We start from the raw sequence: 12,500 nt of genomic DNA, 5'->3' as shown, positions 1-12,500 counted from the left end.
ATAAGTTTAGCGTAGGAAAACAGTATTATGTTAAGTTGATACTTTTTTTTCCGTCTTTCGAAGCAGAAGTATAGTTTGGTTGAGATAATGGTGCGGAGAAACCAAGCTGGTTTTCCCTTTTATATCAAGATTTTAAGAACTTCGAAACAAAATCTGTTTCTTCTGAGAATATCATTCTAAGCTCTCTTTTGATGGCTGCAACGTATTTAAAGCTTTCGACAATTCTGTTAAGTAAGTTTCATGTTGATTGTTTGAACGATTATGGTTGATTGCTTATCACATGCCATATACTTTCTTTAAAATAAACAAAATAAAAAACTAAAAGAAACTAAACACAGATTAATTTAACTGGAATTAAAAGAGCGAGATGCTAACAAGAATGCAGCAAGGTTAACTGTAACAAGAATTAGTGTTACTAATAGCATATCATTAATGTTTCAAGGAAGTAGACCTTGCATTATGAATACTTAGAGAAGGAAATCTTGATGTTCCCAGATGGTCACAGAGCTGCAGTCGCGGGAGATGAGCGCCAGAAAAATAGTTGAGGCCCTCAAGATGAGACTTAATGGGTCGTGCACACAAGAACAGCGGTGCTTATTCTTATCTCAGGGGTTGTACGTTCTTTTAGGAGGGCCTTCGATGCGCTGTGTTGTCCACCAAATTTACAACACAATGAAGCTCTTTTTGAACTTTTTCTGTAGAGTCCCTTTTTTTGTTAGCGCCCCGCATTGCTTCAGTGAGAGAAGGGAAGCATTTGCTCAGCTCAGGAGAGATTCCTTAACCAAGATTCGCCCTCATTTTTTTTCATCAAGTACCTAAGATATTGTGTTTGTTTGTTTGCTTGTGGAAGATGATCGATTTATTTATTATTTGAAAGGTGATATTTATCCCGTTTGTAAGGTATTTTAAAGGCCAGTGTTTTTATTATGATCTGTTTTTGGCTGGCCTTTTAATTTGTGCAGTAGTTGTTTATTGTGAGTTGCTTCTAAAAGAAAATCAAACCCGAAGGTTAAACATTGAAGCCATATGTCATTCAGCGCTTAGAGGAAAGAAAATGAGCGAATGTTGGAGCTCATTGTTGACTCCTGTCACTTGTTGGCTTCTCAGCTCTTACGAAAGCAATGATCGAGGCTTAAAAGGACTGATCAGCATATGACTTGAGTTTTCTCAGTTTTTTGGGTTCGTTGCACGACGCCTTAATTAAGTAGTTTTGAACTTATTTCAAGAGATGTTTAAGACCTGTCGATAGCCTGTGATTCTCGTTGCCCTACTAGCAGAGGGTGGGCCAGAGTCGTCCGGCGATCTACCAGTCGATCGCGATCTACCAGTCGATCGCAGCCACTTGTTTGGTCGATCGCCGTTCCCCCACAACCCTATATAAACAAACAAAAACACAAGCATATAATATATATATATATATATATATATATATATATATATGTGTGTGTGTGTGTGTGTGTGTGTGTGTGTGTGTGTGTGTGTGTGTATGGTGTGTGTGTGTGTGTGTATGTGTGTGTGTGAGGCAATTGTACTATGGCGCTATCAGAACATTTTCTTTTCCTACGAAGTATGGTAGATCGTAAAAGTTTCAGTCTTTAGAATAGATCTCGGAGTCCAAAAAGATTTGGCTACCCCTGGCCTATAGCGATAATGTGTGCCAGAGTTCAACAATAAAGTCCAAATGTCTCTCAGTAGATATTATCTCATAAATACAGAATATTTCTTTTCCGGTAAGATTCCTATTTGCACATCAGAAGTCTTGACAGTTCATTCATATTTTTGTACACTATGCCTCTCAACCTCCGTAGGTGGTTAGTTTTGCCAGTACACCTCATGCGGTGTACTGTAGGCATTACTTAAGGTTCCATGCAGCGTTCCTTCTGCCACTAGCTGAAACCCCTTCCATTCCTTTTATTGTACCTCCATTCATATTCTCTCTTTCATCTTACTTTCCACCCTCTCCTAACAATTGATTCACAGTGCATCTGCGAGGTTTTCCTCCTGTTACACCTTTCGAACCTTTTTACTGTCAATTTCCATTTCAGCGCCGAATGACCTCATAGGTCCCAGCGCTTGGTCCTTGACCCAAACTCCACATAGTACAGAGCAGTCTCTTGTGGAATGTTTTTCCTTGAATTTAACTTTGAACGTTCCAGATATGATTGACCATTTTTCTGATAGTATGTGTGTATCTAAAAGGTATTTTACAATTTGCTGGTGACCGTTTCTACATTTGTTCTTTATTCATTAACGCTTAAATCGTTGTTATTGTTACCCTTTCCAATATAAATTTACTTTTAGTTTGGGACTTTTTATTTTAACTTCCTTGTAACATCTTTTGAATGTGAGTTAATTACTCAAGCATGGAATTTTTTGAACCAACCTTTGAAAAACATAAAAAAAAAGCCAAACATCGGGAGTAATTTGCTATGGTCTCGCCCTCTAAGGAAGTTCTAGAAATGTCCCAAAATTGGAAAAGTTTCATTAATGTCCCAAACACAAGGCGAGTTCAATAGTCCCAAATGTTCCAAACACTGGGAAAGGGTTATTGGTGGTACTGGTAGTAGTTACATTTGCCAGTTTAGGGAGACGCTTCTTCTCTGAAATATACAGCATTAACTTTTTACCTTTCGGCGTTTTTATGGCCTCCTTTTATTAGATGGAATTCCGTTTTAACAGAAAATGTTTAACATTTGTGTATATATATATATATATATATATATATATATATATATATATATATACACACACACACACACACACACACACACAAAAACGCATGTTGAATTATAAGGAAAACACAAAGGACTCGCCGTATGTAGAAAGCTTTTCCTGGATTTATTCCACCTTTCCAAGCTCAGTTAACGTGTGCTTTGAAAGGTGGAATAAATCCTCTAAATTCATAGCAGACAGCAGACATGCGTTTGGAGTCTTTTCTTTCTCCTTCCTTCCTGCTATATACTGCTACAGTAGGTGTAATCTTTGTGATAAGTTTTATATACATATATATATATATATATATATATATATATATATATATAATATATATATAATTGCGCTTATAATTACTAAGTATAAAGTAAAACCGTACGTTAGGATGACGGTAAAATTAGTAAGGGAGGAGATTAGAGTTGCTCTGGAAAGGTAAATTTAGCTTCTGTTCTTGGGAAGTTTTCTGGAATGAGATTACAAGCCTTTCACCCCCTTTAATAACCTAGTTGTTACCTGACTGTGGTTACGTACCAATGACAACTAGACAAATTCAAGAAACGGCCTCAGACATATTATATGGAGAGGTGGACATGTAGTCCTGATTCTGAGGTGAGCCTATTAATGTATGTAAGTATACCCGTATATAATACACGTATGTGTGTGTATATATATAATTTTTTCCCTTTGCTGAGGACCTCCGGAGACGGCACAGCAATGTGTCACCTTCAGGTTTTTATCAACCATATTTCGGATGAAGTTATTGACATCATTATTGTGTTATCACTCGCAGTCATAACACAGTCGTTTATAACAGAAGGATAAATTTACAAAAGTTCTGAACAGGAACAGTTTTGACAAAAAACGTCAAAAAAGTTGGACGTACGTACATATTCTCAGAGAGAGAGAGAGAGAGAGAGAGAGAGAGAGAGAGAGAGAGAGAGAGAGAGAGAGAGAGAGATTGTTAACAAGATTGGTCGCCCGAGGCAAACAGGAATCGACGTATTAATGGGAATAACGGACGGCAATATGATGGATTCCTGGCACCTCTCTCTCTCTCTCTCTCTCTCTCTCTCTCTCTCTCTCTCTCTCTCTCTCTCTCTCTCTCTCTCTCTCTCTCCCGTGGTTTTTCTGGAGATGGTCGGAAATTTTGGCGAGAAAGTGATGACAGCTGGCAGGAAATTGATTGTCCGGCGATTGAAACAGTCATTATTCCAGAGAAGAATGAAGCATCCTTGTTTTTAGTATCTGTTTCTATTTTCAAGAAATTACCTGCCATGGTGCTCCCCGCGCGAATTCATTTGTTGAAAGTAAATTGAAAGTAAATTAGCAATATATTTTTTTATGAAACGTTCATATTACCTTTTGAGGGGGACATATTTTTTTTTATATATATATATAAAATGTTCATATTACCTTTGAGGGGAAAAGCTAAACTTGCAACCTGTATCCAAATGCGATAGATATTTATACGCAATTTTCCTCCCCAATTGACATATATTTATCCCTGGAGGCCGATTGGAATGGAAATCAATCTTTTCAGTTTTTTGTTTTTGTTTTGATGTTAACAGTTGTATGAGTCACTGAATGCGGAGTCGAATAAATACTTTTCTCATTAGTACAAAACGCTTGTGTGTATGTGTATATATATACATATATATATATATATATATATATATATATATATATATATATATATATATATATATATAATTTTATATTTATACTATTTTATATAATTATATATATGAGAGTCTCTCTCTCTCTCTCTCTCTCTCTCTCATTTGGGAAATTTAGGGCAGATGATCTTTACAGCCTTAGCAACGAAGCGCCTTTTTCTCTCCTATTGCATCATTTGCAGAGACTCCGGAGTAGGGAGAGTAGAAACCGACCAATCAACCGGTGAGTGAAGGAGAGAACAGAGCTTATTCTCATTCTCATCCTGGATGAGAAAATTTGACGGTGATTTTCGGATTTAATTTTTTTTTTAATCTTTTTTTTTTCTGGCATCTCGGCGGGGTGGGTGCTTATTAATAGTGAGGGAGGGAGGATATGGTAGAGAATTGAGAGGATAGGGAGAGATGAGAGAGGGGGATTGGAAATGAAGAAATGGAGGAGGAGGAGGAGCAGCGGAAGGAAACACCGTAAATGAGGAAATGGCAGTGAAGTGAGGTAAGGAAAAGGTTGTGAACTGCTTCCGAGATCCTTCGTTGTCGTTGGATTAAGAGGAGATGGAGAATATTGATGAAGGAGGAGAGAGAGAGAGAGAGGTCGACTGCGGTGGTGTCTGACGTTAGGGGGGATGCCCTCTTCCCCTCCCCCCGGCTTTTGCACAGAAATGGGCAAATGAATGATAGAATTATAATATGCATCGCTTTATTCACGTACCAGCACACTCGTATATTCACTTACACACAGATGCATACACTTTCCTATTGTACGCATATGTACGAATTTATTTCTTGTAATATGGCAAACGCTCTTCCATTGTTATTTTATTGTTTTGTGTACTTCTTATCTGTTAGGCGTGTGTATCACTGATACTGAAAGGCATACCAAAAGTAGACAGTAACCTATTTACATTAAACGAAAACGAGACAAAAAATAATGGATGGAAACTAGAACTGAAGAGATACAACACATCCCACTGTGGAAACTTCTTCACATACAAGATATATGACACATGGAATATACTGCTTCCAGAAGTTGTAAACAGCAACAGTGTGGAAGAGTTCAAAAAAAAGCTAAACAAAATCATTAGAACACTGTGAATGAGTAGTAAAACCTGCTCCTAGACATAAGTAGGCACACGATGTCTCCTAGGATGTCTTTGAGACATCCTAATCCTTGTAACTCCCTGTGTGCCGTATACCACTTTATTCCTTAGGTACTTTTTTTTCGTTCTATTCTGGGTTCAAGCTCGTTCTACCTGCTCTCACAGGACAGATCGATGTCTATATCTCAAAAAGTTAATTGGAATCCAGTGGCACATTTCTGAGATATTGTATAAACAATCAAGCAAACAAACAAGAAGATTTAATCGTTGTCTCATTTCGCTAGTGTAGCGGCCATGAGTCACTGTTGCCATTCAGTAGTTCCTGAATGACTGTCATCTCAGAAATAGGCAAGTTTCAACAGTTGCTATAGTAGATTCACATCAACCGTGCATCCGATGTCTAGGCCAGTCCCTTACGATGCTCCTGATTGCCTGTTGATAAGCCAATCACAGGGCTGGAAACTCTCAGGCTCTCGAGAGAGTTCACATAGGCAGGATGTATGCTCCACTTCTCCTGAGGGATACGTCTTTCAGGAGAGGTGGAACATACATCCTGCCTACGTGAACTCTCTCGAGAGACTGAGAGTTTCCAGCCCTGGAGCGTCGTAAGGGACTGGCCTAGACGTCAAATGCACGTTTGATGTGAATCTACTATAGTCATTCGTCAATGCTTTGCACATTTAATCTTAAGTAACTTCACTTTACTTGTTATTTGTTAATAGTTTTAGATGTAGATTTGTTTACATTTTGTGGCTGTATTTATTCTCGTGTGGCTAAAGGGATAAATAATATGGTGGACTTAGGAAGCTGGGTTGACCAGTTAGTCTTTAGCAGAAACGTAATGCCAGGTATCTGAGGTTACTTTGCTGTGTAAAGGGTGAAAGGCCTTTTTGAGTCAACCCTCTTAAGAGGAAAACGTGTTGTGTGACAAATTATATATATATATATATATATATTATATATAGATATATATATATATATATTATATATATATGTGTGTGTGTGTGTGTGTGTGTGTCTGTGTGTGTGTGTGTGTGTGAATAATTTATCACACCGTGATTCATATAAATTATTCGAGCTACAAATGTCCTTTAATATCTAATTCACTCTACCTCGGAATCAATATATTTTCATATATGTAAACCGAAGGGGATTTTTATAGTTGATAATTTCGTCCTCTCGTGGTTTCGAACCACCGCCCAGCGGACAGAGAAGAAATCAGGACATCAGTGACGTTATCGATACGGCTAACAAGTATGTATGTGTATATGTATGTGTGTATGTGTGTGCGTTTAATCATACACAAAACGTATTCCTGTGACAAAGCACAAGGGTACACACGTGCATATATATTCTAAATTTCACACTTTCTTTTCATCGGTGTTTTGGAAGATTCTTCTCTTTTTTTCCTGCCTCCCTTATCCCTTTCATCTTTCAATTTCCTCTTTATTTGATGTTTTCTCTCTGTCCCGTCGGTCATGACGAATACCCGCATCCTTTTGAATTTTCCTGAGGAAATTGAAAAAAGGGAGACTTTGAAAGGAAGGAGAGTTATTGGATTTTTTAGCCTTCAATTTTTCCATCCTCGACAACCCCTTCCGTGTTTCAAGTTTCCTGATTCAATTTGAGCACCAGAAATTTCATATAAAAATGGGCGAAATACAATGTTTACTTTTTTTGGGTTTTCTCGTTGGCTACACTGCACAGCCACTGCATCTTTTAGCACTTGGTTTTCGTTTTGCATCGCTCGATTCCAAAGGCTTCTGGACCTGTACAGTTTAACTCCTTTTACCATTGATATATATATAATATATATATATATATATATATATATATATATACTATATATATATTATATATATATATTATAAATATTTATTATATATATTTCATTTTATATATATATATATATATATATATAGTATATATATATATAGTAGTATACATACTACATACATACATACTACATTCATACATACACACATACACTCACACATATATATATATATATATATATATATATATATTATATATATATATACATATATATATATATATATATATATATATATTATATATATATTTACTATCTGCAGTATGATCCTCAAACATCACTTGAGGAAAGCCGAAGACACATGTATGTTTTTAAAAGAAGATTTATTGATTAAGAAACGTTTCGCACATGACTATGTGCATCATCAGTCTGAAAAATGACTAAATAATAACATTAAAAATACTAAAAATACACAGGATTCTTAAAATGACAATTAGAATACATTAATAGATAAAAAAGCAAGGTAAAAACAACTGCTGTTACACCAACCTTCAGGTACAACGGAAGAAGATAGAATGACCAAAGAAGGAACACGAACCTCCAAAAACGACTATGCCAGATATAGCTGAGCAGAAGAGCAACCACCGTTCAACGATGGAACGAGTCTTTTTATATATAGTGACTCTAAGGTAGTCAGATATTCTGCATCCTTAGAATACCCTAATATGGAAAAGTGTTGCTTCTTGACCTCAATTTTATAATTGATAGCATATTTTTTTATATTTGAATGTTCTGGTCTGCTCAATCTTTGCCCCGTTCAAAACTTAACCCTAAGTGACTGCAATAACGCATCTGCAACAACCTTTTCGTTGATCCAATATAAGTACCAGGACATCCTGGGCATGTAAACTTATAGACTACATTGGATCTCACGAAGGGCTGCAGACGGTTCTTGAAGCCAAACAAGGAGCCAATTTTACTGGGATTATATGATATCAATTTTAAATTAATGCACGGTATTTTACTAGGTCTCTTTTTAAACAACTTCTAGAACTCGCTGTGCAAGATTCTATGTTAATTTTAATAAAAAATTGTACTCTCAGGTAGATGGTGTTGCTATGGGTTCTCCATTAGGACCTTTATTTGCAAATTTTTTTGTCTTTTTTAGAGAAAATATTTTTAGATGGTTGTCCGTCGTCTTTTAAGCCATTGTTTTACAGAAGGTATGTAGACGATACCTTTGTTCTTTTAAGTATCAGTGGCAGGCCACTCAGTTTTTAGATTTTTTAATCAACAACACCGCAACATTAATTTTACTATGGAATTGGAGAAAGATAATTGCTTACCGTTTACAGGTCTTGCAAATAATTTCTACAGTGCTTGTCAAACCAGTTTTTAATTAAATACCATATATACTTTAGTGTATAGGGCTCTTGGGTACTCGTCCAGTTGGGCCATATTTCATAAAGAGATTGAATATTTAACTAATTTCTTTCATCAAAATTCATTTCCCAAGGATCTAGTTTTTAGAATCGTCAACAAACTTTTAACTAATTATTTTCATCCTGCCACACCGGTTTTTAATGTTCCGAAAAAACTTATGTATGCTTCAATCCCTTATATTTTTAACTCCAAATTTTCACATAAACTGAAACAAATTATTGAAACTGAAATACCGTGCTTTAATTTAAAATTGATATCATATAATCCCAGTAAAATTGGCTCCTTGTTTGGCTTCAAGAACCGTCTGCAGCCCTTCGTGAGATCCAATGTAGTCTATAAGTTTACATGCCCAGGATGTCCTGGTACTTATATTGGATCAACGAAAAGTTTGTTGCAGATGCGTTATTGCAATCACTTAGGGTTAAGTTTTGAACGGGGCAAAGATTGAGCAGACCAGAACATTCAAATATAAAAAATCATGCTATCAATTGTAAAATTGAGGTCAAGAAGCAGCACTTTTCCATATTAGGGTATTCTAAGGATGCAGAATATCTGACTACCTTAGAGTCACTATATATAAAAAGACTCGTTCCATCGTTGAACGGTGGTTGCTCTTCTGCTCAGCTATATCTGGCATAGTCGTTTTTGGAGGTTCGTGTTCCTTCTTTGGTCATTCTATCTTCTTCCGTTGTACCTGAAGGTTGGTGTAACAGCAGTTGTTTTTACCTTGCTTTTTTTTATCTTTTAATGTATTCTAATTATCATTTTAAAAATCCTGTGTATTTTTAGTATTTTTAATGTTATTATTTTGTCATTTTTCAGACTGATGATGCACATGGTCATGTGCGAAATATTTCTTAATCAATAAATCTTCTTTTAAAAACATCCATGTGTTTTCGGCCTTAAACCTATATAGATATATATATATATATATATATATATATATATATATATATATATATATATATATATATGTGTGTGTGTGTGTGTGTGTGTGTGTGTGTGTGTGTGTGTATGTAAAATTGCTTATCTACAACTTGAGGTGTTAGATAAAGATAATCCATATAAGATAAATTAGGTTGATGAGGATAAGGGACATATGCGTGTTTCTGTGTGGATGTATGTGTATATATGAGAGTATCTGTGTGTGTGTGTGTAATGCTCTTCCTCACGAATTAAGATGCGACCTTGCCCAGATTTGCCGGTTTTCCTGATTAATCTTATATATTTTAAATGGGGCTATCGTGGGCTAACTAATTTATAAATGTTTTATAAGTGAAGTTTACGATTCTCTCTCTCTCTCTCTCTCTCTCTCTCTCTCTCTCTCTCTCTCTCTCTCTCTCTCTCTCTCTCTCACGCTCAAGCCTCAAGGTCTTCAGTCTTCATTGTGCCATTCTGCATAGAGATTGTCAGAGGCTGGGATATAAGTCCAATCGGCAGTCGAGGCACTTGTCATTTTCTTCAGTATTTTATATCGGTTTCCGATCTCCAGGTCCTTTGAAGTCTCCCAGGCTATTACTTCTGTTTTCAACATCAAGGAAAAGCTGTCGGGGCTCTCGTAATGCGTTTCTTTAATTTAAACATGAGTTTCTCGGCACCTGTTACTGTCATGATATCAGCAGTTTCCAGAGATGGCGTTCGTCCGTGTGCTGTAGAGTTGGATATAGTTGAAATATCCTAGAAAAGAAAGTAAATATAAGATAATATATGTTGTAATAAGGGAGTTGTTTCTTAAGATTATAGAAAACCTACCCCGTAAGAGGAGATTTAAAGAAATGCTTGAAAATTAAGGATTCATAGTATTTGGATGCTGACCAGGTGCTGATTTTTAGTCAAAACACTTGACCCTCGTGTTTACAAATCTAAACAGTGGAAACGTGAAGTCAGAACTGTACCGTGTATCTGGAGAGTAGCGATGGCTTAAAATCAGTAGTCTTACCAGAGTAATGCCCAAAGCAGTATCTTTAAAAGCTGCTCAACGAGATAAAAATTCAAAACCAGTCTGTAGATACATGAAGTCTGTAACGGTGATGGCATATACAGACAGTATCCAGAGTAACATCCACGTAAAAGATAGGGGTGGTGACCTTAGAATAAAATAGGAGTTTAGCTGTTGGTAGTAGAAAGAGCCAGATTATTCGTGTTAAACAAAACTTTTCACAAATTTTTTTTCGTAAATCTCAGTGACATATTAATCCGATATTATATGCGTGCAAGAATGTTACCAGATCAAACAGTCCAAGGCAGGCAGTAGGCTCAGGCAGACGAACCTATAATTTGAACCACTCGTGATCGCCATCCACCAACAAAATTGGTAACAGTGTCTGCCCGCCGTGCATTTTCCCCTTCGTTTGGAAGGAAATTAAGACGCCATCCATCCAGATTTTTACTATATATATATATATATATATATATATATATATATATATATATATATATATATATATATATATATGTGTGTGTGTGTGTGTGTGTGTGTGTGTGTGTGTGTGTGTGTGTGTTAATTTGATCACTTAAACAATTGATATGTGCTTAATGCAATTAATAACAGGACCTCTTTTAAACTGGATGGTAATTTGCAGAGATATTTATTCAAGAAAAGCTACAGGCTTGCTAGGACTAATTGATCCTTATCATCGTTGTGAATAAATACCATCTGCTAGTTATCATCCAGTTATATGAGATCGTTATATATATATATATATATATATATATATATATATATATATATATATATATATATATATATTGTATGTGTGTAGGCATACTATATACATAACATACATAGCGTACATACACACACATATACATTTATAAAAACATTGCATGGAACTTCTAATCTCCATCGCCCAGCTAAAGCAAGTAGCGTTGCATTTATAAAGAGAGGAGTATTTGCTCAGACAGCGTTGGGGAAATAGAGTCCATTAAGTGGCCGACAATTCCCAAAGTTATCCATGCTCAGGTTCCAAAGATAGTTAAAAAAAAAAAACAGTATAATCCGTTGCAACAAACTTCAGTGACATACGTCGTCCTACATTTAAATTATGCAGAGTTACTGCATATAAACGTGTATATGCTTACGCATTTATTTGTTTATTATCTGCTAATGTACAGGAATTTATGAATGTTTATTTGTTTAGCGAAGCCTACTGGAAAATGTGTCCAGAGAGGTATGCAGGTGGACAGGTGGCTGTGGCCCTGCCGGATGCGGAAACCGCTGTGTCCCACACCTCTGTGGAAAGTGGAAGGAAGAGGAAGATGATTGGGTTAGCTAGAGTAGGGGTCATGATGAAGGATATACCGTATGCACATACTCATGTACGTGTTTGTTTCACATAATGTGCCTTATTATATTTTTCGCTTGCTTGGGGAGTAAGCCTGCAAACTACATCGTTGTTGTTGTTGAGGGGGAGGGGGGCCGGGGGTGGATAGGCAATGTCTGAAAAAAGGTGTTTCGTTTTGATTTAAAGATACAGGAATTTTAGGATAGTTGATGTTTAATCTTATGTATGACGCAAGTGACGAAAATGATTGTTATATTTCCATAATGCAGTTTTACGTGTTCCTCAGTTATTCGACCAAAAATAGATATTTTACCTAAATATTCTTCCATTATTCGTATTTGTGTAGTACACGCAGTCCAAAAGGCATTCACACACAAAAGATATGTACGCATGATGAGCCCTCTGTGTAGGTATGAGACGTATCTGATTATGAGCAGGTTTCGTATTTAAAGGAAGAACGAGACAGTGACAGATTTCTTCATTGTCTTTGAAGCCACCCTCTATTAGCAACAAT

At 36.2% G+C, this 12,500-nt stretch overlaps 1 protein-coding gene across 5 annotated transcripts in view; it reads left to right on the top strand.

Annotated features, from left to right (window-relative positions):
- The window catches only part of LOC135223558 (uncharacterized), a 188,110-nt gene that overhangs the window by 131,467 nt on the left and 44,143 nt on the right, over positions 1-12,500 (top strand). The gene's annotated exons all lie outside the window — the stretch shown is intronic.

The sequence above is a fragment of the Macrobrachium nipponense genome, chromosome 20 (genome assembly GCF_015104395.2).
Source record: "Macrobrachium nipponense isolate FS-2020 chromosome 20, ASM1510439v2, whole genome shotgun sequence".
Lineage (NCBI taxonomy): Eukaryota > Metazoa > Arthropoda > Malacostraca > Decapoda > Palaemonidae > Macrobrachium > Macrobrachium nipponense.
The sequence above is the reverse complement of the archived record's forward strand: the minus strand, read 5'-3'. Positions and strand labels throughout refer to the sequence as shown.